The sequence below is a fragment of the Petaurus breviceps genome, unplaced genomic scaffold (genome assembly GCF_028583685.1).
Source record: "Petaurus breviceps papuanus isolate PSGF00001 unplaced genomic scaffold, PetGlider_PUasm1.0 428, whole genome shotgun sequence".
Taxonomy (NCBI): Eukaryota; Metazoa; Chordata; class Mammalia; order Diprotodontia; family Petauridae; genus Petaurus; species Petaurus breviceps.
Genome location: NW_027186331.1, coordinates 4,776,053 through 4,803,598, shown reverse-complemented (window position 1 = coordinate 4,803,598; position 27,546 = coordinate 4,776,053). Strand labels below are relative to the sequence as shown.

At 49.2% G+C, this 27,546-nt stretch overlaps 1 protein-coding gene across 1 annotated transcript in view; it reads right to left on the bottom strand.

Moving 5' to 3' along the window:
- Positions 1–3,384, bottom strand: part of YPEL1 (yippee like 1) — a 40,483-nt gene extending 37,099 nt beyond the window's left edge. The window contains exons 1-2 of the mRNA XM_069100919.1: positions 3,282–3,384; positions 3,005–3,021 (exon numbers count right to left, since the gene is read on the bottom strand). The gene's annotated coding sequence lies outside the window, so the exon portion shown is untranslated. The remainder of the gene's footprint in view (positions 1–3,004; positions 3,022–3,281) is intronic.
- Positions 3,385–27,546: the final 24,162 nt, after the last annotated feature.

The following is a 27,546-nucleotide window of genomic DNA, read 5'->3' as shown; positions in this document are numbered from 1 at the left end:
TGCCCTCAAAGCCATCTTGGTCCACCTCATGTTCCTGAACCACAATCTCCTCCCAACATGCCTGACAAATGCTAAGTGGTTGGTCATCCCCTCAAGGGAGGGGATGCCAACCTCCTGAGGCAGACCCTCCCCACTGGGGAGAGCTTTAGCTGTTAGCAAGTCTATCCTGACATCTGAATCTGCCTCAGCAACTCTGACTAACTGTTCCGCATTCTGTCTTCTAAACATAAACAGAATGAGGTTAGTGTGTCTTTTTTCAGACATCCTTGTCAAGGACGCTTCAAAGCAGCTGTCCTTCATGTCTCTACCCAACCCTCCTCAGTTCTTTCATCAGATAACTCCCTTGGCACAGCCTTTAGGCTCTTCCCCGCTGCTGGACAAGTTCCAGCTCATCAGTGCCCAATATTCAATAAGAAGCATGTGGTGACCACCTACTATGTGCTGGGCACTGGGGATGCATGAAGATAAAAACCAGCAACAGTGTCTACCCCTCAAGGGCCTTACAGTCTATGGTGGGAGAAGAGAAAATATATACATTAGAAGTACATACAAAATATTTATAACAGCCCCCCCCCCCCCGCCAAATCAGCGCTCAGCAGTGATGAGCTCCTCCACGGACAGCTCCTGCAATTGGTTGCTGCTGGAGTCTCACAGAGTTGGAAGGGCCTTTGGCCATTTGGCAAAGAAACCCTTCTACAACACACTGAAGCAGTGATTATCCAGCCTCTGCCCAAGGACTCCATGGGGGGCTTCAAGCCACCCCACAATAGCATTCTTGAGAGTTACGCGTGCCCGTCTTAAAGGAGCCCAAAATCAACTTTGTCTGTCCCATCACGCTTGCTGTCCCCCAAACCTCCATGTCTTTGCAGATAAACTGTCGTCTAACCACATCTCCCATCTTGTATTTGTGATATTGATTTTTTTTATCCTAAGGATAAGACTTTGCACAGTGACGCACGTAATCAGGGCTTAATAAATGCTGATTGATTATTCTAGGAGCTGAGATACAAAGGTGCTTAAGATGGTTGATAACATGTTATATGGAGTGGGGAACTCAGAAAGGCCCAAGTGTACTACACAATGAAGATACCACTGGGTTTGGGAAGCAAAGGACCCGAGTTCAAATCCTGACTCTGATTTGGGGATAGATCCCAACTGTAGCTCACCAACCATGTGACCAAGTTACATAACACTTGGAACTTTAGTTTCCTCATCTGTAAAAATGGATGTGACACCAACACCTTTTGTCTCTCATCTAAGCAGTTTCCTGTGCTGGGAATGGCCACCCCTCCCTTCCCTTCCCCTAAACCCCAACTCCCTCAACATCTCCTTGTAGTTATTTCTGTGCCTGATGTTCCCCCGAGCAGCCTGGGAGCGGCCCAGGGACATAGCACAGTATTTGCATTTGCAATCAGATAACCTAGGTTCAAATCCTTATTTTGTCCCTTTGGGGGGGGGGGGGGGAGGGTCACTTCCCCTCTCTGGGCTTCAGTTTTCTCCCCTCTCAGATGAGAGGGGTGGCCTCTGGTGTCCTCAGATCCTATAGGCTCGGCTCCAGGAGGAAGGCACCTCTGTCATCTAAACTCCATCTCCTTTCATGCCTAGCACAGAGGTTCACACACAACAGACTATTTTAACCTCACAACTGTGAGACCCCTCCACACACCTCAGAAACTTTAAAGCACTATAGAAAACGTCAGCTATGATTATGCTAGGAATGCCAGCTTACACTGGAAAACTTAAGCCTCTAAAAGTTTTTTCATCCCTGATGTCACTACTTATCACAAAGGACTGAACTTGTGAGGCTGGCGAGAAAGCAGATTTGAGCAGCGATCTCCCGTTTGTGCTCTGCCTGATCTGTGTCTAAATCAAAACGAGGATTCAATTTGTAAAACTTCCTCAACATAATAAAACTCTCAAGTTCTCAAGCAACTCCTCTGATAAATTCTTGGTTCTTTTCTATGGGTGTTTGTGGTTGGACGATAAAGGGAGCTGAGCAAAGCAAACTGTGGCGGTCCTGAAAGTGGTGAGGCCATGGCCCGCGGGGATGCGGGCAGCGCCCATGGGACAGTTCGATGGTGCGGTCTCCGAGCTCCCCGGGGAGCCAGAAATCCCGGGCACTCCCACCTTCCAACGAGCCTTGGAGCTCCAGGCCTCATTTCAGAGCCCCTGCACTCCAGGGCTTGTCTGCACACAGCTCTTCTCCCTCATCAAGGAGGGCGTTTTCTATTTTTCCTTGGCTCTCCCCCTGGCATGCAGTGGGTGCTTAGTAAATGTTTATTTGTTGCCTTTTGGAGGGCAATTGGGGTCAAGTGACTTGCCCAAGTCACAGTCACAGGGCTAGTAAGTGTGTCAAGTGTCTGGGGGCGGATTTGAACTCAGGTCTCCTGACTCCAGGGCCGGTGCTCTATTCACTGCACCACCCAGCCGGCCGCCCTAATAAACGTTTATTTACTGACTTGGCTGACAAAGGAGAAAACCGAACCCGGGGACACCGACGTGCCCAAGAGGCACGCTTTTCGCCACAAACTAAGAAACGTCAAAGGCTTTCAGGGTCGGCCAATCTCCCCTGCGCTCCTCTGGCACCCCAAGTGCTGGTTAGTCCGCCCTTCCGCTCTTTGAAGGGATCAGGGAGGACGCCCCCAGCCTCCATTCGGGCCCCGGGGAGCAGCTCAGTCTGCAGCCCCTCTGCCCTCCCCCCGCGCCGGGCTCCGGGGGCTCCGGGAGGTCCCGGAACGTCCCCGGCAGGCGCGCGGGAGTGCACACGCACACGCGCACGCGCACACGCACCGGGCGGCATCGGGGGGCTTGCTGGGCACGCAGTAACCGCACCTGCCTCCTACCCAGGGCTCCGGCCCCGCGCCCCAACCGCCCTCTTTGGCGCAGCAGGAATGGAGGGGGCGGCGGGCCCGACGTGCTCCGCACCTGGGAGCCCCCCATCGCGCCGCTCCGGCCGTCACTCCTCGCCCAGCCCGCCACCTCCCCCGGGGGGCCCGGCACTCACCGCAGCGGCCCGGCGAGCTCCCCGAGGGGGCGGCGGGGGCCCGGGGCGGGCTCGGGGGGCGCCCCTACCCGCGGCGGCGGCGGCGGCGGCAGGACGAGGAGGAGGAAGCCCCGCCGAGGCTCCGCTGTGCCCATGCAGGGGCCGCCCGCCGGCGCGCCCTCAGCCCTCCCAGGGCCAGCCCCGCCGCCCGCCGCCGCCGCCGCCGGGGCTCGCTCACGCGGAGGCGGCCGCCCCGGAGAAGCGGCCCGGCCGCAGCGGCCTCGGCAGAGCCCGAGACATCCCCCGCCGCCCGGCGCTCGCTGCGCTCCCTCCGCGCCGCCGCCTCCTTTGTTTTGAAGCGGCGGCAGCTGCCACGGCTGCCGTTAACGGCGCTGGAACCCCGCGCCAGCCAATCAGCGCCCGCCCGCGCGCCGGCCCCGCCCCCGCCCCCCCCGCCCGCGCGCCGCCCGCCCCCTCGGCCCCGCCCCTCCGGCTCCCGCCGGTCCGCGAGCCAGCGAGGCGGTTCCTTCGGCCTCGCCCTTCCGTTGCGCCGGCAAGTCAGCTACGACAGGCCCCCTCCCTCCTCCCCACACCTCCCGTCCGCGCGCCAGCCTGCCTCCTCGGCCCCGCCCACCTCGCCCGCTCCCTCCCTCGGCCCCGCCCATCAGCCCTGTGCGCTCGCGCCAACGCTCCTCCTTCGACCCTGAGTGCGCCCAGCGCCTTCCCGGTCCTACTCTGGCCGGACTGCCTCGCACCGAGGGCCGCCCGCCAATCGATAAGGGGGATGCGGAAGGCAACGTAGCACGTGTTTCCCCCCCCCCCCCGCTTCCCACCCACTCACAGGCATCGAGCGTTTCCATTGGCCAAGCCGGACGGGGCGGCCGCCCTGCCGACCAATGAGAGGAGAGGGTTCGACTCGAGGGCGGGCGAGAGCTCGCGGAACAACAGGCGCGCACTGGGAGCGGGCCACGAGGACGAGCGCCCCTCCCGCTCCCCTCCTCCTCCCCCTCGGGGGCGCGCGGTGGGCGGGGCCAGGCACGAGGAGGCGGGTCGGGGGGGCGGCCAGGTGGCACGCGCTCCGGGTAGTGGAGCGGCTCTTCCAGACCTTCCCCTGTCCCAGAGGCCGCCCGGAGGAGCGGGCTTGGAGATCCCCACGTCAGGGCGGGGCCGTGCCCAGCTTGCAGAAGGGGACACTGAGGCCTGGGCCGACCCCCCCTGGACAGCTGGAGAGGAGGTCGGAGGGACGTGGTCTGCGCTCTTGCTCCGGGACAGGATGCGACGCCCGCTGAGGACGCGGGTCCGACACCAGCTTAGCGGGCGCCCCGACCTCTCTGCGGACGCCGGCGGGCGGGGAGACGCCTTGCACTCATCTCTCCCCTCGTCCCTCCCTGCTGCGGTCCAGGGCACCCCCTTCCCCCCCAGGCTCCCAGCCGTCCTGGACTCCTCCTCTCAGCCGCCACCCTGCTGCAGACCCTCCTCCCCGGCCTGGACCGTGCGGGAGCTGCGGGGTCTGCCGCTTCGAGGCTCTCCCTCCGCGGTCCATTCTCCATGCAGGATTTTCCTAATGCTCGGGCCGGAGCAAGTCACTTCCCTACCCCCTAAGCTCCATTACTGGCCCCCACCGACCTGCCCAGTCTGCTCACATCTTATTCCTCTTTGACCAGAGGCATTGGGCTTTTGCCTGGTGCGAGCCTCTCTCAGCTTTGGCCATTCTCTCTGGCTGTCCCCCACTCCTGGTCCCTTCTCCCTGCTCTGTTCTAACCACTGCACCGACTTCCCCGGCTTCCTTTAAGCCCCAGCTATACTCCCACCTTCTACAGGAAGCCTTCCTCCGCTCTCCATCTCTTCTTTCTTGTCTGTCCTGTCTATACCTTGTGTTTGCTTGTTGTCTGCCTCACAGATAGTGAGCTCCTTGAGGGCAGGAGCTTTGTGTTTCCCTGGCATTCCGCTCAGTGCCTGGCATATGGGAGGACTGAGTGGACAGGTGGGCAGTGCCAAGACCCCCATGTCACAGATGAAGAAGCAGAGGGGACAATTGACTTGTCCAGCGCCACAGGCCAACTAGTGGATCTCTTGACTCTTTCCATCTTCTGGCACTCCCCGATGACGTGAAAAATCTGACCATCACATCCAGCATGTACTGCATCTTTCTTCGTCTTCCTTTCCTCCCTATTCCCACACCGGTCCAAGAAGGGAACTCAGAATAACCCTTGCTCCCCATTGCCATTTCCAGCCTAAGCCCTGTCACCAGCATCTGGTCCTTCTCAGAGATTTACTATATTCAGATTCGTCATCTAGACCAGAGCCTGCATGACGGCTTCCTTTCCACACCAGCCTTTATAATGAAGGGTTTCGGTGCATCAAAGTTTCCTCAGACACTTTGGAGTCCCGCTTTCTCAATTTACTCAGTTCCATGACCTGTGTTTCCAGTCCATCTAAGCCTCACCCTTGATCTCTCCATATCCTAAGTGTTCCATGATCAAGAATTCTGAAATTTCTCTAATTCAGGGTGTGCTGAAATCAGCTTGAATCAACTCAAGAAAGCAATCATTAAACTGTCAGTGTCATATTTATACCTTGGAAATGGACAGATCCCAAAATTCAGTACTTTATTGTGTGTCGATTTTCTCAGGGGTGGAGAACCTTTGTATTCGAGGACATGTGTGGCCTCTGTGAAGTTTGGATTCAGTCAAGGAGAGCTGCACTTGAAGACCTAGAGGGCCACATGTGGCCTTGAGGCTGCACATTCCCCACCCCAGTCTAGACTTAAGAAAGTGATGGAGAAAATATTAATAATGATTAAATGTACCATCTCCCAGCATATCTCTGGGTCTCTTTTGATGCCTCACTCTTCCCAAGGCCATTCTTCACTCTCGCTTCTCTCCCACTCATCTGACTACTCCTCAGTCTCCTTTGCTGAAACATTATCCCTTTACCACAGTGTTCCCCATGGTTCTGTGCTAGGTCTTTGTCTATTCTGTTCCTTAGTGACTTCTCTGACTCCCTGGGGTTAATCACCAACTTTCTGCAAATGATTCCTGGATCTATGGATCCACACTGGTCTCATTCATCTTCTTTCCATCTTTTTTTTTTTTTGGAGAGCAATTGGGGTTAAGTGACTTGCCCAAGGCCACACGGCTAGTAAGTGTTAAGTGGCTGAGGCCAGATTTGAACGCAGGTCCTCCTGACTCCAGGTCCAGTGCTCTATTCACTGTGCCACCTAGCCTCCCCTCTCCTTTCCATCTTTACTGCCTGTGGGACATTTCTAATTTAATTTCCCTTAGACATCTCAAACTAATGTGTCCATAAATCTCATTCCTCTCCAGGCTAAACTTTGAACTTTTTCTACCATGCCTCAGAAGCCTCTACATCCTGGAAGTTTACTCCAGCCCTGGAATTTACACATTGGAAACAGAAAAAGGACTGTTTGTGTAATGGACACCGAAATATAACAGGACAGCTAGGCCAATTATAATTTGATAGTAGTGTTTATTAACCGGCCGGGACTGCCTGTCAGACCGAAAGACAGCATCGAGCTTTCTGTTAGACATAATTTTATAGACAATGTGATTGCTAGCAACAGAATATGTTTTTAAGGGGTTAGCATTGTTTCCATTGAAGCAAAGCTTTCTCAGTATTATTCCCATTGAAGCAAAACATTCTCAGTATTATTTCTATTGAAACAAAGCCTTAGTATTATATCTAATGAAGCAAAACAGACCTGAATCCGTGGGAATCTGTGGCATGTTTTTAGCAACACAGGTGAAACATTTCTTTACTATTGGAGCCTATTAGGTGGTTTCCAAGGAACCCAGTAGGGGTCCCCTCTAGCAGGTTTAAGGGGGCTCTAGTGTATAATTTCTGGTGGGCACTTCATTTGCACAAAGGTATATATATTATAGTAGTATATATATAAAGGTATATATATATATATATAATAGTAGTTTTTTGTGGTGGCTAAGAATTGGAAATTCAGGGGCGGCCAGGTAGCACAGTGAGTAAGAGCACCGGCCCCAGAGTCGGGATAACCTGAGATTGAATCCAGGCTCTGATACTTAGCACCCACCCAGAAACACCTGGCCATGTAACCTTGAGCAAGTTACTTAACCCCAATTGCTTAAAAAAAAAAGAATTGGAAATTCAGAAGATACCCATCATTGGGAAATGGCTGAACTAGATATGGTATATAATTATAATGGAATATTATTGTGCTATAAGAAATTGATGATTTCAGAAAAAACCTGGAAGACTTATATGAACTGATGCAGAATGAAGTGAACAGAACCAAGAGAACATTGTACACAGTAATAGCAACATTGTATGATGAACAACTGTGAAAGACTTGGCTCTTCTCAGCAATACAGTGATCTAAGACAATCCCAAAGGACTCATGATGAGAAATGCTGTCTGCCTCTGGAGAAAGAACTGATGGCATCCAAATACAGACCAAAGCATCCTTTCTCTCTCTCTCTCTCTCTCTCTCTCTCTCTCTCTCTCTCTCTCTCTCTCTCTCTCTTCCCTCCCTCTCCCTCTTCTTTCTTTGTCTCTCACTCTCCCTTCCTTCCTTCCTTCCTTTCTTTTTCTTTCTTTCAGTTTTTTCCCACAAAATAATTAATATGAAAATAAGTGACACAATTATACATGTATAACTAACATGTTATATATTACATGTCAGATTCCTTATCATCTCAGGGAGGGGGGAGGGAAGAGATGGAGTGTGAGATTTTGTTATATAATACATGTCAGATTCCTTATTATCTCAGGGAGGGGGGAGGGAAGAGATGGAGTGTGAGATTTTGGAACTCAGAATTTTTAAAAAGGATGTTTAAAATTGTTTTTATATGTAATTGTGTAAAAGTGAAATTTTAAAAAGAGAAATGGGAGGGCTTCCCTAAGATCCCTTCCTGAGAGCCAGCTGAGGAGCCCTGACCATGGTATTTGGAAGCACACAGTTGTCTCTGTATCTTTGGGTTTATTCTTTCCTGATCTTGGCTGAACAAGTATTCTGAGACAAGAGTGTTCAGGCGACCTTATGAGTCTGGGGAATTCAGAGGTGCCATCAGTGATCGGAGATGAATGCTGGCGGCTATTGGCATCTGTTGGTAGTTGCCAGGGGCCCTGGAATCAGCTGCTACTAGTAGGTGTTCAGAAATAGTTACCCAAGGAAAGGCAGCTTCAGGGAGCACGAGCCCTTGTGGGTGAAAAGAAGTGATATCTGTGAACTCCAGGAAGGTGCTGACCCTCAATGCCCATCAGGGAGCCCTGACTAATGAAAGCTTCATGAGGACTGAGAAGGGACACACGAATTTCCAGGGCTGGGGGTAGGCACACAAGTTCTCCACACAAGTACCCAGCACCATTGTGCTCTCTCTCCCAGTGTCTGCTGGCTGTGTTTCTGGGACAGTGCGCCCCAGGTTTTGAAGGGTGCATTTTTGTACCAATTGTTCTTACCATGCCATCTGTAAAGGGTAAATACCTGGCTGGCTGCCTGATTGCTAAAGAAGGGCATGTGGATGGGGGCTCAGGAGCCCAGGCCCTCAGGTCTACCTTTAGAACCCTCAGATAGCAGTAAGTAGCAGCTGTGCCTCTGGACACCCCAAGTCATGAAATCAGGCTGAAAATGTGATCCCAGAGGAGGTGCGGCAATCTGGTTTAGGTGTATATGTGCTCACCTCGTCTCTCCTGACACACTGTAAGCACCTCTGTGTGTTTAGCACCTAGAATGCTGCCTGACACACGTCAGTTATTTTCCAGTCATTTCAGTCATGTCCAGTCCTTCGTGACCCTATTTGGAGTTTTCTTGGCAAAGATACTGGAGTAATTTGCCATTTCCTTCTCCAGCTCATCTGACATATAAGGAAACGGAGGTAAGCAGGATTAAGTGACTTGCCCAGGGTCACTCATCTTGTGAGTATCTGAGGCTGGATTTGAACTTGGGAAGAGGAGTCTTCCTGATTCCAGACCTGGTATATTATTCACTGCAGCGCCTCCTAGCTTCCCTACTTGACACATCAGAAGCTCTTAATGCTTTCTGATTTACTGATTGATTATACAGCGTGTTATCTGTATAATCCAGCCAAAGTGCCTTGCAGTTTCTCATGCATGACACTTCATCCTGTCTCCACGCATTTGTCCAGGCAGTTATCAGCCATCTCTGAAATGTGCTCCTTCCTCATCTCTGCTCAAGGGACACCTCCCTGAGGTATCTCCTCTGTCCCCTGCCCAGGTACAATGCCTCCCCCACCCACCAAAAATTTTTTTTAAGTTTCCTTCTCTTAATTGTGTGTCTATGTTGGGCATAATCATACATGTACGTGCTGTCTCCCCTGTTAGAATTGAATTCTTGGAGGGCAGAGGCTATTCGTATTTGTCTTGACATCTCTAGCATGTAGCACAGTGCCTAGCTCATAGCATGTGCTATTAATCATTTTTAATTAATTTAAATTAAAATAATTAATTAATTAAAATTAATAAACGATGGATTGATTGAATCCCAAGTCTTCTGAATCCAAGCCAGTGTTCAGAGAGTCAAATATTAGACTGGAAAGGGGAAGGAATCTCTTGGTTCAACCCCCTCATCATACAGATGGCAAAAGAGCCTAGAGAGAGGAAGGGACTTTTCCCTGTTCAGAGCTCTGTTATAATTGTTGGCCTTGTGGTATGGTAGATAGAGCACTGGGTTTGGAATCAGGAAGACTTATCTTCCTGAGTTCAAATGCAGCCTCAGACACATCTAAGCTGTGTGACCCTGTTGGCCTCGATTTCTTCATCTGTAAAATGAGCTGGAGAAGTGAATGGCAAACCCCTCTGGTATCTCTGTCCAAAAAGACCCAAAAGGGGTCATGGAGAGTCAGACACGACTGAAACAGCTGAGCAATAAAAGCATGAGCCTGTGAGATTCAGAAGGTGCCTGCTGCCTCATTGTTGGACTGCCAGGACCCCCTGCACACACATGTGCTTAACCAGAGTCAACCTATTGATGAAGAAGCATTCATTAAGCACCCACTCTCTGCCAGGCAATGTGCCAGGGGCTGGGGATGCCAAGACAAAATGAATCAGCCCCAGCCCACCAGGAATTGAGATTCTGCTAAAATATCTAGAATATTCTAATGTCTTATAGAAGTATATATAAAGTCATTACATGCAGAATCAATGTCAAGTAAATTCAAAGGAGTCAGGGAGGAGGGGTGAGGAAGATCAGGAAAGGCTTCACAGAGAAGGTGGCATGTAGGCAGAGCTTTGAAGAAAACTGAGCATTCCGAGAGCACAGGTGAGGAGGGAGGGCATTCTGGACAGAGGGCACAACCAGTTCAAAGACATGGCAATGGGAGATGGGTGAGGAATAGCAAGAAGACCAGGCTGACCACAGTGTAGTAATGTATGCTAAGCCTCAAAAGTTTCGGTGGAACACAAAATTGATAAATAAAACTAAAATCTAGGGTTTTTTTGGGGGGGGGAACTAATAAAATAGACAATCAGTTAGCTAAACCGATTTTAAAGAGAAGACGGCCAAATTGAGTCAAAAATGAAAAGGAATTTACAATAATTGAAGATGAAATAAAGGAATTATAAGCAATTGTTTTTCTAATTATATGCTGGGAAACTAGGTGCTGCAGTGGGTGAAGTGCTGGGCCTGGAATCAGGAAGACCTGAGTTCAAATCCAAGCTTGGATACTTCCTAGCTGTGTGACCCTGGGCAAGTCACTTCACCCAGTTTGCCTCAGTTTCCTCATCTATAAAATGAGCTGGAGAAGGAAATGGCAAAGTACTCCAGTGTCTCTGCCAAGAAAACCCCACATGGGGCCACGTCTGAAACGACTGAACAATATGCTAGGCCCTTTGCCATGTACTTGGCATATAGAGGACATATAAACCAAACTACTCAGCTGCCCTTTTAGAGGGAGTTTTCTATGAGCAGTTTGACCAGTTCATCAGCCTCCTCTGTGTCCTCCAGGCTCCTTCAGCCCGTGGTCATGCGCGACCTCCAGGCTTCGTGTTACCCTTGCCAGTCTCAGAGCTGCTGCTACCCTTGTCAGTGTTACAGTGAACCTGGCTCCCCTCTGTGCAGAGGAGGAGGCCGAGGCCTAGGGAGAGGCAAAGCTCTTGAACGAGCGGAACATGAGCCCAGACTTTTTCACGGAGACTCCTGAGGTTACTGGGCTTTCCCGGGGCAGTGATGGGGTCCCTGAAGGGGTCGAGATGGGCGCTGCTGCCCCGGCCACTTTGCACTCAGGAATTTCAGGAGCCTCGGGAGCGATCTGGAGCTTTTTGTTTGCTCGTTGATTCATTGGTTTGTTCCTTTCTTTGCTCTTCCTTGGCGGTTGCTTCTGCACCTTTGACCTGAGCTGCAGCCTGAAGCACCCCTGCCCAGGAAATGCTCCCCCAGCCCAATGTAGGCAGGTCAGTAGCCAGGAACAAGCTGGTCAGAGTTTCACTGGATGTGACCTGATGCTGGTGACCTTAGACTTGCCGTTTGATATCAGCAGCCCCTGTGGACCTTGTTAGGGAAACAGGTGGAGGAAGGGGCTTGGGGCCCAGGCCTCAGGCAGGCCCCTTGAGTGCATTGCCCTCCTCGGCCCTGGTCTCTAGCCAGGAGCCTCCCTTTCATCCCATTCCAGGCAGTCCTGATCCCTCCCTCCACTAAGGGGTTTGCCTAATAAATGAAGGAATGAAAAAAAGCACTAATTAGGTTATATTGATAAAGTATTACTTTATAGTAATAAAAGTATTTGTTATTAAATTTTATTTCATGTTAATTAAATATTATTAAGAGCTCTTATTATGCCAAGCGGGGCAGCTAGGGGGTGTAGTGAACAGAGTTCCAGGGAAGACCTTAGTTCAAAGCCAAGCTTGGACACTCACTAGCTGTGTGACCCTGGGCAAGTCACTCAACTTGTTTGCCTCAGTTTCCTCCTCTGTAAAATGAGCTAGAGAAGGAAATGGCAAACCATGCCAGTATCTCTGCCAAGAAAACCCCCAATGGGATCATGAAGAGTTGGACATGACTGAAATGATTGAACAACAACATGCCAACTACTGGGTTTGGCTTTGAGGTTACAAATAGATCAGCAGGGGCAGTCCTTTCCAGGGGCTCACTGCATTCTAATGGGAGGGATGCCATCTGTAGGAGGGGCTCACAATCCTCGGGGCTCAGTGACAAAGCAGAGGGAGATGCAGTCTCGTTAGTGCCACAGCCATGTCTGAGGTTGGGCCGAAGCCTTTGGGGGTGAGAACTTTTCTCCTGGGTCGTCTGCAGAGCTAAGGAGGTGAGGGCTTCCACCTCTCCCTAGCTGGTGGTTACGGGGGCTGGGATGGAAGCAGGCCTTGCACTCTGGAGAACACTTGGGTGCAGGAGCCAGGGCTGTCTCCACTGGGGTGACGGGAAGATGGTGGTTTGACCCATCATATGATGCCTCTGTCTCTCCGTCAGAGGGCCTTCATGCTTTCGAGAGAAGGACGTGCCTATGAACATTGAGCTCAAGGCATTACCCTTCCCAGAAGTATGTGTATTTTAACAGAGTCTTCTTAGAGGTTCCAAGAAATCACCTAATGAATATTGATTGGGAGAGCTGAGAATAAGCTGCCAGGAGGGATCAGCTGCTAAGAGGCAGCTTTCAGTTTGAGATTGGGGAGCTCTCCCTGACAATCAGAGCTTCCCAAAATGAGAGGGGCTGCCACAGGAGGGCAGGGTGCCTCCCCTACCCCAGAGATCGCTGAGCAGAACCTGCAGGGCCATTCTTGGTAGAGTATCAGTTGGACTAAATGGCTTCTAGAGTCTTCACAATGGATATTTCAAAAGTCCTGGCTCTGTCATTTCATGTCACTTACCCCACTTGCCTCAGTTTCCTCATCTGTAAAATGAGCTGGAGAAGGAAATGGCAAACCACTCCAGTGTCTTTTCCAAGAATGGCGTCACAAAGAGTCAGACGACCGAAATGACTGAACAGTCACAAAATGAGGACAGCGAACCCTCATCTCACTGCCTGAGAAGGTGGTTGTGAGGTCCTCGGGAAGGAATCTTGAAGGCTTTCCCATCATTCCGGGCTCCCCGGGGAGGTGCGATCACTGCTAAGTGTGTTGGCTGTGACAAGCATTGAAGTCTGCAGAAACACCGAGTGTGCTATCTTCCTAGAAGGGACTAAGAGAACCCCACCTGCCGGCCTTAAGAGGTGAAATGACTCACCCACATTCACATAGCTGGTGTGTGGCAGAGTCGGGATTCGTACTTGGTTTCTTTGACTCCAGGTCCAGCCTTTTTTCTGCCATCTCTGTTCTACTCCTGCCTCACACTTTCCTAGGGGGCTTTGTCTGGCTTCTTCTTTTGCCTCAGCCTCAGTCTACCTTGTGTTAAGATTTCTTTGTGCCCATGTTGTGTGCTTCCTATTAGATGGGAAGTTTGCAGAGAGAAAGGACCTGTTGTTTCACCCCGATATTCCTAACCCTTGGGGCTTTATGCATTCGAATGTAATTGGGTTCTGGAAGCAGGCATGCTCTCCAGTGAAGGGGGAGAAATCTGGGGCTGGGGGACCTGTCTTCCACCTAAGTAACTACCTACTCTGTCTACACAGGCTGTAGTAGCACAGTGTGCTGAAAAGGACCTGGAAGCCCAGCCCCTGTTGCTAAAAGTCATGAATGGAAGGGATGGGAATAACCATTTGTCCAGTGCCTACTGTGTTCTGGGCACTACATCCTGGCCCCTATCTGTCTAGGGAGGAACATGGACCTATGAGACCAAGGGGCCATCCAGCTCCAGGAAAATGTGATGGTGGGTTCTGGTTGTCCACTCCCTTTGGACAATGGTCTACACTGGCTCTCAGTAGGCTTTTAGCCCAAACCTACTTAGTGGATACTAAAAGGCCAGATTACTATCCAATGATTACCATCCAAGAGAATGGCTCAGTTAGCCATTTCTTTGGTTAGGCTGTTTCTTTGGCAAATCTCTCCCCACTTCAATGGATCCTCCCTCCCTGCAGAAGCAGACACTCCATGTCATGCCCACCCCTCCAGCAGCTGCAGGGGCTTCTAATTCCCTCCAGATCCTTTGTATCCTTGGCCCTTCCTACCTTTCCATTCTCCTTCCATGTTACTCTGCTTCCCCAACTCTACAGCCCATCTTTGGTCAGACAGGCTCTACTGGCCTACTCCCCTCCAACCTTGGCCCAAGTGGTGCCCTATGCCTAGAATACTCTCTGTCCTCCTTTGGAATCTGGCTTCCGACAACACTCAGCCCCAGTGCCATCCTCTTTAGGAAGCACTTCCTGGTCCTCCCAGCTGCTAGGGCCCTCTCCCCCCAAGGCAACTCATAATGGTTTTGTGTCTACTTACACATGTAAACATTGTCTCATTCTATCCACTGCACCACCTAGGTGAACTTTCAGTATTGTAGGATCCAATAAAATTGGCCTCTATGCTGTCCCTCATGCAATGCATCTGTGACTCAATCTTGGCCATCCTCTGTTCCTAGAGTGCCCTCCCTCCTGACTTCTTAGAATCCCTAGCTGACCCCAAGATTCAGCTCAAAGGCCACCTCTGTAAAGTTATGACCACTAAGGGCCTTCCCAGCTTTTGATCTGTGAGCTGTGACCCTTTCCCAGCCTCAGGCAACTCTCTATGATTGTGAATTAGAGACGGTTTGCTCTGTGCTGAAAGTGGGAGTCCCTGCACACTAAATCCCAAGTCCTTGACAGAGAAGTTTCTGTAATGGAGTTATGGACAAGGAATATTAAGTAATCTGGGAAAATCTTTCTGAAAGAATGAAAATGAGGGACTGGGGGAGCCAGACCAGAAAAGCAGAAGACACAGTGACAAGGCTCAACAAGAATGACTGAACAATCACACCAGCCTGGTGGAGACCTAGGGGAGGGACTGGAAAACTGGGACCTTTTATTCATTGAAATTAAAGTGTAAATCATTCCTTCTTCCTTCCCTCCCTCCTTCCTTCCTCTATCCTTCTTCTCATCCTCCCTTCCTCCCTCCCTCCCTCCCTTCTTTCCTTCCTTCCTTCCTTCCTTCCTTCCTTCCTTCCTTCCTTCCTTCCTTCCTTCCTTCCTTCCTTCCTCCCTCCCGCCATCTTTCCTCCCTTTCCCTTCTTTCCTCCCTCCCTTCCCTCTTTCCATTCTTCCTTCCTTGTCTTCCTCCCTCCCTTCTTTCCTCTCTCCTGCCCTCCTTCCTTCCTCCATCCTTCCTTCCATTCTTCCTCCCCCTCCCTTCTTCCTTCCTTCCTCCCCTCCCCCCTTTCTCCATACTTCCTTCCATCCTTCCTCCCCTCCCTTCTTCCTTCCTTCCTTCTTTCCTCCTTCCCTCCCTCCTTTCCTCTCTCCCACATTCCTTCCTTCCTTCTTTCTTCCCTCCCTCCCTCCTTCCTTCCTTCTTTTCTCCTTTCCTCCCTCCCTCTCTTCCTCTCTCCTTTTCTCTTTCCCTCCCTTCTTTTCTCTCCCCTCCCTCCCTTCTTTCCTCCCTCCCTTCCTCCTTCCTTCCTTCCCTCTTTTCTCCTTCCCTCCCTCCCTCCCTCTCTTCTTCCCTCCCTCTCTTCTTCCCTCCCTCCCTCCTTCCCTCTCTCCCTCCCTCCCCTCCCTCCCTCCTTCCCTCTCCCTCTCCCTTCTTTCCTCCCTCCCTCCCTTCTTCCCCCCCCTCCTTCCTCCCCTCCTTTCTTTCCTCCTTCCCTCCCTTCTTTCCTCCCTCCCTCTCTCCCTCCCTCCGTCCGTACCTCCCTCTCTCCCTTCCTGCCTCCCTCCCTCCTTCCTTCACTTTCAGCTAAAGTCCTGCCTTCTGGAGGAAACCTTCCCGATCCTCCTTCATCTTCTGGGATCACAGCCAGTTTATCCGGTATATGGTTTGTTTGTCCATTGTCATCTGCGTGCTGTCTCTCCATTAAACTGGGAACCCCTCGAGGGTAGGGACTGTCTTTTCCTTTCTTTTTATATCCCCAGTGCCTGGCACACAATAGGTGCCTAATAAATGCTTGTTGACTTGACATGAGTGATGTCACATTCAGGGGTCATATACAACACGTCTAATACAAACACACGGCCATGGCGCACATGATAAAGATGAAGAATGCAGAAAAAGAGAAGTGACCTGGGACTTTAGCGCCAGCTGTGAATCAGCGTCATGAGAGGGCGGCCCCCGACGCGCGTCATCTGGAGCGGGAGCCCTGGAGAGAAGGGCGCCTTCATCCCGCCACACTCTGCCCTGGGCAGATGCCTCCTAGACCACAGGGCTTAGCTCTAGGCACCGCGCTTGAAGGAGGAGGCTGGAGGAGCCAGACCACATAGCAAGGAGACGGAGACTTGGGGCGGAAGGGGCCTTTTAGGCTGTTGAGGGCAACGTCTTGGTATTGGCTCAGGCTTGCGAAAGAAGGGTTCGATGGGCTCTCTTTTGGCTCAGAAAGCAAAATGAGAACTAGCGAGCGAATGTCACAAAGGGGCCGCTTCCTACCCGAGGTCCTTCCCAACAACGAGGCTGCCCCGAGGTGGGAGGGGCCACTTGGGCAGCTAGTGAGTCTGCCTTTCAGGGGAGGTCTTCAAGAAGAGGCTGGACATCTAACTTGACGCTTGTAGAAGCATGGTTCCTGCACGTTCGAATCAGACTTGGACTGTGAGCTGCCCTGGCATCATGAGCAGGACACTGGAGGTAGGGTGAGGAAGGCCTGGGTTCAGATCCATCTAGGGACAAGCCACATGGCACTGACAAGCTGGAGAGCGCTCAGAGGAAGGGGACCCGAGGGGCAGAAGGGTTCAAGGACTGATCAAAGAAACTGGGCATGTTTAGCTTGGAAACGAGAAGACATTCGAGCTAATTCCAAGTGTCGGAGGGGTTCATGGGGACACAGCTTTAGACTTGTTCTGTCTGATCCCAGAGAGCAGAACCTGGAAGAACCTGGGGGAGTTACTAAGGGTACAATTGCAGCTTAATGACAGGAGAGAATTCCTCACCATGAGAGCTGACCAAAAGTGTAAGTGGGCTCACCTCAAAGGGTGGAGGGCTTCCCCTTGCTTGGAGGCCTCCAGGCAGAAAGAAGCTTGTTTTCAGTCGTTTCAATCACATCCAACTCTCTATGTCCCCATTTGGGGTTTTCTTGGCAAAGATACTGGAGTGGTTTGTCATGTCCTTCTCCAGCTTATTTTACAGATGAGGAAACTGAGGCCAACAGGGTGAAGTGACTTGCCTAGGGTCACACAGTTAGTAAGTGTCTGAGGCCAGATTTGAGCTCAGGAGATGACTCTGACTTCAGGTCAACCACTCCACCCACTGTGACACCTTGCTGCCCATAGAGAAAGGTTGGGTGGCCACTGGTCAGGGTTGCTCCAGTGGGGATGATTCCTTTTATGTATGATTCAGACTCGATGGGTGCTGAAGATCCTTCCAGTTCTCCAATTCTGTAAGCCACAAAGTAAGACAGTCAGACTCGGTGGTCCTGAAGGCCCCTTCCAGTTCTGAATCTATGATCCTATGAACTCTGAGGTTTTGTGAAATATCTTGCTAAGGAAAGATACAGCTCTTTATGAGATCTCAGTACTTAGGGTGGACAGGGAGCCCTGGTGGGATGTGGTGGTGGTGATGGAGGTGGGGTAGAGGCCAGGTTTGCTGTGAAGTGAATAAGAGGCCATAAAGAGGAATAGAGAGAGTAACCTTCGGGCCAGCTGAGCCAGAGTCCTTGGGACAAAGCTTCCTAGCTGTGGGACCTTGGGTGTGACCAAGAAGCTTCCTAGCTTTGTGACCATCCCATGGCCTCTTAGTTAAATTTCCTTAGATTATTTCTTTATAATTGGAGGGCATTGGCCTGGATGAGCATCTCCAAGGTCCCTTCCCCCTTTAACACGGTGCCTTGGTTTTCTTTGGACCAACCCACTGAGACTGTGAGGTAGGCTGCTGGTACCACCTTGTGTCTGAGGCTTGAAACAAGCTGGTGAATTTCTGTTTCTAGAACCTGGGGTCCAAGGCATGAAGTGAATGAATGAGGGGGCAGGGACTTGGTGATGGACCTAGTTCACCCCCTCTCTTTTTCATAGAACAGAAAACTGAGGTTGGAATGGGGAACTCAGTCAGGACCTACAGTAGCTCCTTGCTTCTCTGTTCCCATCCTCAAACTCTGGTGTGGTATGATCTTCATAAGTCCTAATACCTGGATCGTTGGAAGTTCCCCGCACATTTAGGTGAGGGAAGGAGCAAAGTGTCCTATGTAGAACTGGGGCAGCAGCTAGCAGGAGCTCAGTCCTCTCTTTCCCCTGCTGTTGTTCAGCTGTTTCAGGAGGTTTTCTTGGCAGATATACTGGAGTGATTTGCCATGTTCTTCTCCAGCTCATTTGGAAGATGAGGGAACTGAGGTAAACAGGGTGAAGTGACTTGCCCAGGGTCACACATTTAATAAGTGTCTGAAGCTAGATTTGAACTCAGGAAGATGAGTCTTCCTGGCTTCGGGTCCCAGAGCTATGTGCACTATGGTGCAACCTAGCGGCCCACTTTTCCCCTACTCCCTCCATATAGCAGGTATGTGGAGAGACCCCTGGAGGGACAAGAATCCCTAGGGAGAGTTCAATTGAACCACTTACTAGTGACGAAAAGCTTGGCTGACCTGCTTTGGCCTCTTGGAGCCTCAGTTTCCCCACTTAAACCTTTAAATCTTTTGATTTTGCATTGTCTACATTTCCCAGTCTATCTTTCCTCTCTATCCTAGAAAACTGTCCTCAAAACAAGGGTTTTTTTTTTTAAGAGAAAAAACTTTGGCCCTCAAAAACAATTGATCAGAGAACTAAGCAACATCTCAGCCAAATCCAAAATTCTATGTCATATTCCACACCCATAATCCCCTCCTCTGCAAAGAAAAAGAAGGTTCACTCTAGGATCTTTTCCTGGGGACCCAGCTTGGTCATTCTGCTCTGATAGCATTTGGATTCCTTGGTTTTATTGCTGTCCTTTCCACTGACATTGCTGCAGTCTTTGTGCATACGCCTTCCTGATTCTTCTGACTTCTCCATGAATCAGCTGCCATAGGTCTTCCTGAGCTTCTCTGCAGTCATCGTGTTTGCCAGTTCTGTTCAGCCATTCCTCAAGTGATGGGCATCTTGTTTTCAGTCCTTTGCTACCTCAATGGGTGCTGCTCTCAGCTTGGGAAAAGGGTGGCTCGAGAAGCTTTTATTTTTACTGCTGACCTAATTTCCCCATTTTTAAAGTTAGGGAAGTGAACTAAGTAAGAGAAATTCACTCGCTCTAAAATTCTGTGAGAGGAGTTGAAAGGAAGGGAGGGAGGGAAAAGTTCCTTTAGCAAGCACAGCCTTCAGAGGGACAGAGAGGAAGAGGTGGGGCAGGACTTCCTTTGTAAGGATAGGGTCACAATAGTGGAAGTCAGCTCAGGCTGCTGGCCCCCTCCGTCCTACTTCTATGGCTTGGCAAGTTTAAAGGCTGGCAAGCACAACCTTGTAGACTGGAGACCAGTGAATGAGGAGAAGGCAGTGGGCACCACAGGGGAAAGTCTTTACATGGTCTTTTACATAATATTCCATATGCCATGTGTGTATTATACACACACATGTACAGATATCCACACAATATTCATATGCACATGGGCATATACACACGTGTTTATACATATAAATGTACACATCTATACATTATACATATGTGTTTATACAAAGATATGAATTATACACGTGTACATATGTGTGTGCACAGATGCACATACATATATGTGTGCGTGTGTGTGTATAAAATCTATACCTTGTCAGAGTCTATTGGTGCTAAGGGAAGGGACCAGAGAGTGAATTTTTTTACAAGATGGGTAATAGCAGTCAAAATTATAAATAGAGAATCTCACACTTCAATATTTCTGCAACATTTCATCTTGTTTCCTGGACTAAATTGAATTTGATCAACAAGGAATTAAGAAAACCACCCCCGCGTCAAACCTAGAACCTAGGAATTGCGGGCAATTGCAGACAATTGCGGGCGGGCGCGCGCACCTTCTAGTGGCTACTGGGGATATTGCGCCCTGTTTACAAAGAACCTACTCAGAGCCACCAGCTCGGTTGGAGCGCCACCTAGTGGCCCATTCGGGGATAGCATCCCTGAAATCATGCACGCTCCCTTTGCAGGTAGGTAGGGCTTTCATATACGGATAAGCGAGTCAGTGCTGAACTTATGGGACAAATAGATTTAGGAGTGGGACAGAGAGAATCAATGACCAAGACGCCATGATCATAGTGAGAATTCCAGGATTCAAAATCATGGAAGTGACATAGTGTGATGTACTTGGGTAGTGCTGTGGTTAAATAGAAATAAATATTATTATATTAACTATAAATGATTACCTGGTGCTGCTAGGAGCGCTGGCCCAGAGTCAGGAGGACCTGAGTTCAAATCCGACCTCAGACACTTAAAAAAAAAACACTAGCCGCATGACCTTGGGCAAGTCAACCTCAATTGCCCTCCAAAAAGAAAAAAAATTAAAATAAAAAAAACTATAAATGATTATCTCATTTGAGCCTCACAACAAGTCTCTGAAGGTGGTGCCTCTATCTAGATAGTGGATAAAGTGCTGGGTCTGGAGTCAGGAAGACCTGAGTTCAAATCTGGCTTCAGACACTTTCTTAGCTGTGTGACCTTGGACAAGTCATATAAGCTCTATTTGTCTCACTTTTCTCATCTGTAAAAATGAGTATAATGATAGCACCTACCTCCTAGGGATGTTGTGAGGATGAAACTGAATCATTTTAAAGCACTCAGCACAATGCAGGCACAGAGTAATTGCTACATAAATGGTAGATCCCACCACAATATCAGCTAGGTCTTAATCACTCTTGTCAGTGGCTTCAGTTGAATAATAATCTAAACCTTGGAAGTTCGGGTCATTGATGAGCTGAGAACGCATGAGGAGACTGGGGCAAACAGAATGAAGGGACTTGCCCAGAGTCACCCAGCTAGGAAGGGTCTGAGGCCATATTGGAACTCAAGTCTTCTTGACTCCAGGCCCGGCACCCTCCACTATGGCACCGCCTCGCTGACCTGTCTCAAAAGGGCAGAGGTTACACAAGGGAGATGTGGAAGTGACAGTGGGGAGGGAGAAGGGCATCTGTGCCTTCTGGTGAAGTGTCTGGGAATATGAGAAGAGGAGCCACCAGCGCTGGAGGCGATGGTCGGATTCCCTCCTGAGAGATTAGAGTTTCCATGAGCGTGAGAAGATGAAAAATTAATGAGAGAGTGCAAGGATAAAGAGAAGTTTCTGCCTTCCCTTTCCTCCAGGTTAGGGCAGCTAGGAGACACCACAGTGCACAGAGAGCCTAGCCTGGAGGCAGGAAGACTCATCTTCCTGAGTGCAAATGTCGCCTCGGACACTTCCTAGCTTATTGCTGTGTGACCTTAGACAAGTCACTTCACCTTTTTTGCCTCAGTTTCCTCCTCTATAAAATGAGTTGGAGAAGGACATGGCAAACCACTCCAGTATCTCTGCCAAGAAAACTCCCAAAGGGATCGAGAAGAGCTGTGCATTACTAAAAAATTACTAAACAACAATGATTTCCTCCAGTGGTTACATCATCTAAACTTTGTGATTCTATAGCAAGGAAAGACTGAGCTCAATGGAGCTTTTCCAGATGCTAATGGGGATACATCAGGAATCAAGGAAAACATCTCCACTTTCCAGCTTATCAGGGATAATAGTCTCCTTAAAAAGCCAGGATAAGGGCTTCAGTGTGAAAGTAAAGAAGAAAAGGTTGTGAAGAAGCAAATGGCCTAACTCTCTTAGGCATTGGCATGCAGGGAAATGTCACTCAGAGGAGAAAGAAAGGAGCTAAGAAATGCATGTGGAGCTCTTCTCCAAGAGGAGAGGAGGGGCTAGACACCCTGAGGAAGACCCAGCTGCTTCTCCTCCAAGGGAGAAATGCTTAAATGGTTTCTTTGTCACAGGAGAGTTGAGTGTGAGTGGCATATCTGGAAATAACTATAATGCAGGAAGAAAAAGGAGTCAGGAAAACTTAAAAAAATAAGTTAGGAAAAGGAAATTAGACACACACATATTAGATACGCATACACTTATCTATGTGCACGTATAGGCTCTAAGCTCGCTCGTCCAAGCCCCCACTCATTCTGGCAGCTCAGGGCTCCCAGGCAGGGCTGGCTACTTGTCCCTTCTTGTCCTAGGGGTGAGTCCTGAGGGCCTTGGGGGCACCTGTTCTAGCACCATAGCTCATGAGTCCCCATCAATGACCTCTCCCTATTGATTCTCAGTTGAGAATCATTCTTTATTTCTTAAGATGTTACAGTAAGAAGTAGAAAATATACCCCGCTCCCCAAAGTCTATGACACACTCCCCCAAGAGTACAGAGTCCAAAGAAATGTGGACTTGAAATTAGGGAATATGAGGCAAAGGTAGTCAGTCATTAACTGCTCCTGGAAAGCCCTGTGGCTGAAGTCCTCAAGATGCCCCCCATGAGTATGATGGAGCTTTCTGCTGGGATCCTTGTTTAACCATTTTTCAGTGGTGACTGACTCTTCCCGACCCCATGTGGAGTTTTCTTGGCAGAGATACTGGAGAGGTTTGCCATGTCCTTCTCCAGATCATTTTACAGATGAAGAAACTGAGGCAGACAGGGTGAAGTGACTTGCCCAGGGTCACACAGTTTTCTGATTCGAACTCAGGAAGATGGCACCCCCTAGCTACCCTTGCCAGGTTCCTTAGAGGGTCCTAACACCACCTTTCCTTGTAAACTCAGGTTGTCCTCTGCTCCTCACAAAGACACTTCCTCCACTTACCGCTGTCCTGGGCACATGGCTAGGGTGCTGATGAAAAGTCCAAATCTCTCAGACCTTTTAAACTTTGTGTGATCTTCCTCTGGCGAAGGAGGGGACCAAGTGGGCAACAGGAAACAGGCTCCTCTTCCTGACTCCCAAGCCATTCTCTCCCTGCAGCTTGGCTAGAGCGACTCTCTCCTGACTCACTCCCAAGATTCTGGAAACCAAGCCAGTCTGTTCCCACCAGGGATGACTAAGCCTCCTCATCCAATCCCAGTACATCCTGGGGGACCATTGCCTCACTTCATCCAAGGTCTTCACTCCTTCCAACATGACCAAAGACTTTCTTTCACCTCATTCAAATGCCTTTGATTGACTCAATAGAGGTGTCTGCTATAGTTCATACCTCTGATGTAGCCGAGAAGCCCAGGCCCTCTGGGATTATTGAAGAAAGGGAAGACTTATCTTTGTAATGGGAATGGGAATTTGAAGATCTCCCCTGCTTTGAAAGTAAACTCTGCCCCCTAATAGACTGAATGTAATCATATGGAGTCTGTGATGGAGGGAATTTGCTGAAGGGTGGAACAGAGCCCACAGGAAGCTTCCCTGCTGTGAAGATGAACTCTGCCCTCCTAATAGGCCAAATATTGTCATACGGAGCTTGTGGTGGAAGGGGTTAACTGAAGAGAAGCAGAGCCCCCAAGAAGCTGGGAGTCAGAGCCAGAGACACTGTGGGAGAGAGAGGAGGTTGAGGCAAGGAGACAGAGAGGTTTGTGAGTAAATCTGGATCTTGTGGTGGTTTGTGGGAAGCTGAAGGATGCTGTGGCTCTCAGTGTTACTATGGCTTCTGAATGTCTTTGGCACTGTGATGGAATCGGCTTACTGGTTTGGGGATTGGGTTTTCTGGTGTCTAAATAAATGCTTCAGTTCTATCTTCTATCTGGAGAGTCTGGTATATTTTGCAATCAAACATCATGCGATACTTATAGTCACGGTCTTTATCGTGATCATGGGCGCTGTAAATATTGCATGGCCAATACGCTCTTACAGAGGAAGAAACTAGGAATTAGTGTTGAGAAGCATGAATGAAAATATGGAGAATGATCAATGGAAGGATAAGGTGGAAATGGCACCTAGAACATTAATTAAGCACTCAGTGTATGCCCACCACTGTGCTAAAAGCTAGGGATACAAATCCAAAAGCAGACAGTCCCTGCCCTCAGGGAGCTTACAGTAAAATGGAGGAGACAACAGGCAGAGAACAGTAGCTGGGGAGGGTCCTTTGGTCCAGACATGGCTCACCGGAGCCAAGTCAACACCCCCCATTAAGTAGGAGAAGAACTGTGTGTGACACTGTGAAGTCCAAGGTTTTCAGTCTGGTTCACAGCCTGCCCTTCACTTAGCATTAGTCTATCTCTGGACTGGTTATGGTGAAGTGTTGGTATACAGCTCAGAGAGGGCTGGCATGGAGGAGTGGAAAGGACACCATACATGGGGCCACGTGCCCTCTGACTCTTAGAATGTTCATCTGTAAAATGAAGATAATACCTGTCCCACCTATCTGACAATATCATGAGAATCAGAGGAGATGCAGAGGACTTTGCAAACCAAAAAGTCCTGTATACGTGTGAGATTGTCTCCTCTGGTAACCACTTCCCATGCAAGGCCATTTGAGAGCCAGCATTTTTTGTTCTAAGCCTGCTCTAAATTCTACTCCCATTCCCCCATCCCAACTCAGCCATCCCCTGTTCTCAGGCCCCTCCCAGCCCTGCCATCCCCTGTTCTCAGGCCCCTCCCAGCCCTGCCATCCCCTGTTCTCAGGCCCCTCCCAGCCCTGCCATCTCCTGTTCTAAGGCCCCCTCCCAGCTCAGACACTCTGTTGATCTAAGGTTGTTCCAACTCTGCCAGCCTATCAAAGGACAAACTCTGTGACACCAGGGTCCAGTATCCCTGGATACTCACTGAGCTTTGACCATCTTCACGGCCATTTCCCACAAGGCTTATCCTACCCACTCCCTGTTTCTGGCCTCTCCCTCTCCTTAACAAGATAAGGAAACTGTAAGCCTTCCCCCGGGTGGCAGAGTGGGTCAGGCTCTCGCCTGGAGTGAGGAGGATCTGAGTTCAAATCCGATCCCAGCTACTAACTGTGGGACAAGTCACTTCGTCTTCAATAGGAAGAGCCTCCGTGTATTTCCACAAAGTCTTTTCTAATTCCTCTTCTTTGGTCCTCAGTCATTCTGGGAGGCAGCTGCTGTTATGATCTTCATTTCACGGATGGGGAATCTGAAGCAAACTGAAGTTAACTGACTTGGCTAGGGTCACACAGCTAGTTGTCCCTGCTGCCTGCCCAGTTTCCTTAACTGTCAAATGGGGATATTAATAGCACTTACTTCCCAGGGTTGTTGTGAAGGGGGAAAGAGATATCTGTAAAGTACCTGGCACATCTGTTGTTCAGTCGTGTCTGACTCTGTGACCCCACTTGGGGTTTTCTTGGCAGAGATACTGGAGCGGTGGGCCATTTCCTTCTCCAACTCGGCACACAGGAGGCACTTAATAAATGCTGACTCCATCCTCTGTCCTCTAAGGAGTCACTAGTGGTTATTTCTAAGTCATTGACAGCAAACTTTCAAAGACCTTAGAGAATAGGAGAGGAGCTGGAAGACAAACCCTTTATTTTTGTCCTGAAAAGAGAAGGAAAAAAGGTGGAAGCAAAGAGATTGCCTTCCACAAGTCCGAGAGCCTGACTTCACTCCCTGGGAAGTTCTAGGCAGTTGTGGGGAACCTGTGGATTTGTTCTGTGAAGTTTGAATTCAAAGGGCCACCCCACTTGAGGACCTAGAGGGCCACCAGTGGCCTCGAGGCTGCAGGTTCCGCCCCCCCACCCCCCTGTGTCTAGGGTGCATTTTTACTGGAAGGGAATGGTGATGTCTGAAGCCCAGACAAAAAATTCTTCTTTTAATAGAGTAGCACCAGTCTGGCCTTTTTTTTTTTCACAGGGTGACAAAATGGCGGATGACGGAGATGATATATACACAGTCCACGTAGACTTTAGTCCTCATTAGGAAGTCTCCTTGAGGGCAGGACTGGTTTTGTGCATCCATGACTCTCTTCATACCCTTAGCATGTAACGCTTCTTGACTGATAAAGCGTCTTGTGCCAATATTGTGGTCAGTAAAAAGCCTACTTCGCATGTACCCAAATGGTTCCAATGTCAACTAGGAAGGAGGTCAACAATGGGGGGGGGGGAACTCTGACCCTTGAAAACAATGCAATAAAATGAAGCAACCCCTCAACCAGGTCCAAAGTTATACAAAGAGTTCCACGTTGTTTGTCCTTCATTCTTGAAGAGTACTGTGACATGACATCAGGAAGGTGATGCCATGACATGTAAGTGAATTGGATTTAAGTGAGGTAGGGCTGTGCAAAGTCACCAGCCTCACTCTCTCCTCTGGAGCCATCTGGGCACAGTGGTGAGATACAGACTTGGAAATGACCCCAGACAGAGTGGGAGGCCTTGGCTTTTTTTCATTTTTTAAAGTAATTTTAGTTTCAACATTCACTTTTGTAAGATTTTGAATTTTTAATTTTCTCCCCCTTCCTCTCCCCCCCCACCCCATGACAGCATGCAGTCTGATACAGGCTATACATGTATAATTACATAAAACATATCTTCCACATTAGTCATGTTGTGAAAGAAGAATCAGAACTAAAGGAAATCAGAAGAATAAGAGAAAATAGTGTGCACTGACTTGCATTCAGACTCTATAGTTCTTTCTCTGGATGTGGCGGCATTTTCCATCTTGAGTCCTTTGGAGTTGTTTTAGGTCCTTGCATTGCTGAGAAGGGCCAAGTTTAACAAAGTCAGTGACTCTTTTAGTGTGTACTGGGTGCTCCTGGTTCTGCTCCCTCCCTCAGCATCAGTTCATGTAAGTCTTTCCAGGTTTTTCTGAAATCTGCCTGCTCCTCATTTCTTATAGCACAATGGTATTCCATTACATTCATATACCACAGCTTGTTCAGTCATTTCCCAGTTTATGGGAAATCAATTTCTAGTTCTTTGCCACCACAAAAAGAGCTGCTATAAAAACTTTTGTACATGTGGGTCCTTTTCCCTTTTTTACAATCTCTTTGGAATACAGACCTAGAAGTGGTATTGCTGGGTCAGAGGCTATGCAGTTTTAGAACCCTTTGGGTATATTTCCTAATTGTTCTCCAGAATGGTTGGATCAGTTCACAACTCCACCAACAATGTATTAGTATTCCAATTTTCCCACATCTCCAACATTTATCATTTTCCTGTTTTGTCCTGTTAGCCAATTTTATAGGTGTGCTGTGGTACTTCAAAGTTGCTTTAATTTGCATTTCTCTAATCAATAGTGATTTAGAGCTGTTTTTCATGACTAAAGGTAACCTTACTTTCTTCATCTGGAAACTACCTTTTCATATCCTTTGACCATTTATCAACTTCTTATAGATTATTATTATTATCAATGTATTCTTATAGATTTGACTCAGTTCTCTATATATTTTAGAAATGAGGCCTTTATCGGAGAATCTGGCTGTAAAAATTTCTTTCCAGTTTTCTGCTTCTGTTCTAATCTTGGTTGCATTGGTTTTGTTGTGCAAAACCTTTTTAATTTAATAGACCTTGGCCTTTTTTTTTTTTTTAAGCAATCGGGGTTAAGTAACTTGCTCAAGGTTACACGGCCAGGTGGCTCAGCGAGTAAGAGCACTGGTTCCAGTGTTGGGATGACCTGGGGATCAAATCTGGGCTCAGATACTTAGCACCTGCCCAGAAATAACTGGCCATGTAACCTTGAGCAAGTTACTTAACCCCG